The sequence below is a fragment of the Macrotis lagotis genome, chromosome 5 (assembly GCF_037893015.1).
Source record: "Macrotis lagotis isolate mMagLag1 chromosome 5, bilby.v1.9.chrom.fasta, whole genome shotgun sequence".
Lineage (NCBI taxonomy): Eukaryota > Metazoa > Chordata > Mammalia > Peramelemorphia > Peramelidae > Macrotis > Macrotis lagotis.
Window position 1 is genome coordinate 266,123,461 of NC_133662.1, and position 2,426 is coordinate 266,125,886.

Consider the following 2,426-nt stretch of genomic DNA (forward strand, 5'->3'; position numbering starts at 1 on the left):
GAGACTGGGAAGAAGAGAAATAAAGATCACTCAGGCTTTCGTGTGCCACACCAAGACATCAAATCCTGTTGACCCTATGTCTCCTATGATCAGAAGCATCCAGGACTTTAAAATCCTCAGTGTTCCAATCCATTAGCACATAAGCATGGGGGGGGGGGGTCAGTTTTGCATTTTCTAGTCTTAATCATGCATATAACCAGAATCAATGACTTCTGGAATTTTGCACATGCTCAAGGATTAAAACACTGAATTGAGATTGTATGAAAAATAGTGATTTTTCTCTATGTAGCCCCTGGATTCTCTTGGTGACTCCATCTCAATTAATAACAGGTAGATCCTTGCCTGCTACATTTTCCTTTTTATGGTTCTAGAGATAACCTTGAGGGATTAAGGAGTCTTCTCTAATATTCCCATTTTGGGAACCCATTCTAGCCTGCTTTCCGATACACTGACAATAATGATTTAGTTTTTCAGTATCATCTAACTGGTGTCCCTGGATAGCTCCTCATTATCATCACCATTTAATAGCACCTCAGTATCATGAAATCAATTAATACTGATTAGACATTTAAATTTAAATATTTTCTTTTTCTACCACATGAAATGGTACTTCCTAAACAATCACTTTTTTCTTTTTTGCAAGGTTTTGAGTTTTACAATTTTTTTCTCTCTCCCTCCCTTTTCTCCCCCTCCTCTGACAGAACATAATCTGATATAAGATCTATATTTATAACATCGATATTGAACATGTTGTGAGAGAAAAATGACTCAAATGGAAAAAGGAAAACATTAGTACAAAAGCCAACTTTTTAAAAATTGAAGATTGTTCATCAGTTAAACTCCCCAGTCCCTTCTCTGGATGTGGATGGTAGTTCACAAGTCTTTTAAAATTGTCTTTGACTATTGTCCTGCTGAAATGAACAAGTCCATCAAGGTTGGTCATCACCTCACGTTGTCGTTGATGTGTAGAATGTTCTTCTGGTTCTGCTCCTTTCACTCAGCATCAATTCATACAAGTCTTTCCAGGTTTTTCTGAAATCCCATCCTCATGATTTCTTATAGAACAAAAGTGTTCCATCACACACACACACACACACACACACACACACACACACACATACACCACAGTGTTTAGCCATTTCCCAAATTATGGGTAACCCTTTAATTTCCAATTCGTTGCCACTACAGAAAGAGTTGCTATGACTATTTTGGTACTTAGGGAGTTTTTACCCCTTTTCATGAACTCATCAGGATACAAACTCAATAGTGGTGGATCAAAGGATAGTCACAGTTTTATTGCTCTATAGGCATAATTCCAAAATGTTCTCCAGAAAGGTTGGGTCAGCTCACAACTTCACCAGCAATCATTATTATCCTAGCTTTATCACATCCCCTCCAATATTTACCATTTTCCTTTCTAGTCATATTGGCCAATCTGAGAAGTATGAGTCATATGACTATAGATAGATTTAATTTGTCTGAGAATTGTTTTTCAATATACTTTGACCATTCATCAAATGAGACATTATTTGCTTTTTGTACATTTGACTCATATATTTTAGAAATGAGTCCTTTGTAAAAATTGTTTCCCAACTTACTAAATTCCTTTTAATCTTAGTTGCACTGATTTTCTTTTGTAAAAAACAATTTAATTTAACAAAATAAAATTATCTAGTTTGTTTTTTTTTTATAATGGTCTCTGTCACTTCTTTGGTCATAAACTGCTCCCTTTTCCAAAGATCTGACAAGTAAACAGTTCCATGTTCTCTTAATTGGCTTATAATATTAACTTTTATGTCTAAATCCTGCATCCATTTTGATTTTCTCTTGGTATAGGGTGTGAGATGTTGGTCTATGCCTAGTTTCTGCCATACTATCTTCCCGTTTGATTAGACGTTTTAAAGGAATATTTACTGAGAAGCTATCAAAAGAGATAGGTCAAATAGAGATAGGTCACTAGCATTGCCCTTGCTCTAAATTTTCCCTCCATCTAGAGAATTAGAGCATTAGAGCATCCCTTATCTTGTTCAACAAAATAAATTCAGGAAAGAGATACAGGGAGAGGCGAATCTCTTTAGTCTTTGAATATTTCATCCCCTCTTAAGAAGACAGGAAACAGTCATAGAATGTCTGTGGGAACATTACATCAATCTAAATGGGATTATATCAATCTTAATACAATGTGCATCCTCAATAAGCTTTCACTGGACAGGCCTCTGCTCCACTCTTCCCATGTTTAAATTGTTTTTCATCCTATGGAAATTTTTATGGGTTTATTTTGAAGGTTGTTCATGTATCAATCTATAGGGATCCTTGGGAGTTCCTGGAAAGTATAAGCATTGTCTGACTTTTGTCTTGAAAGTTCAACAGGTAAGAGTCTCACAGTAGTTAGCAAGGGAAGAGATGTGACCATTCCACAGTACAGG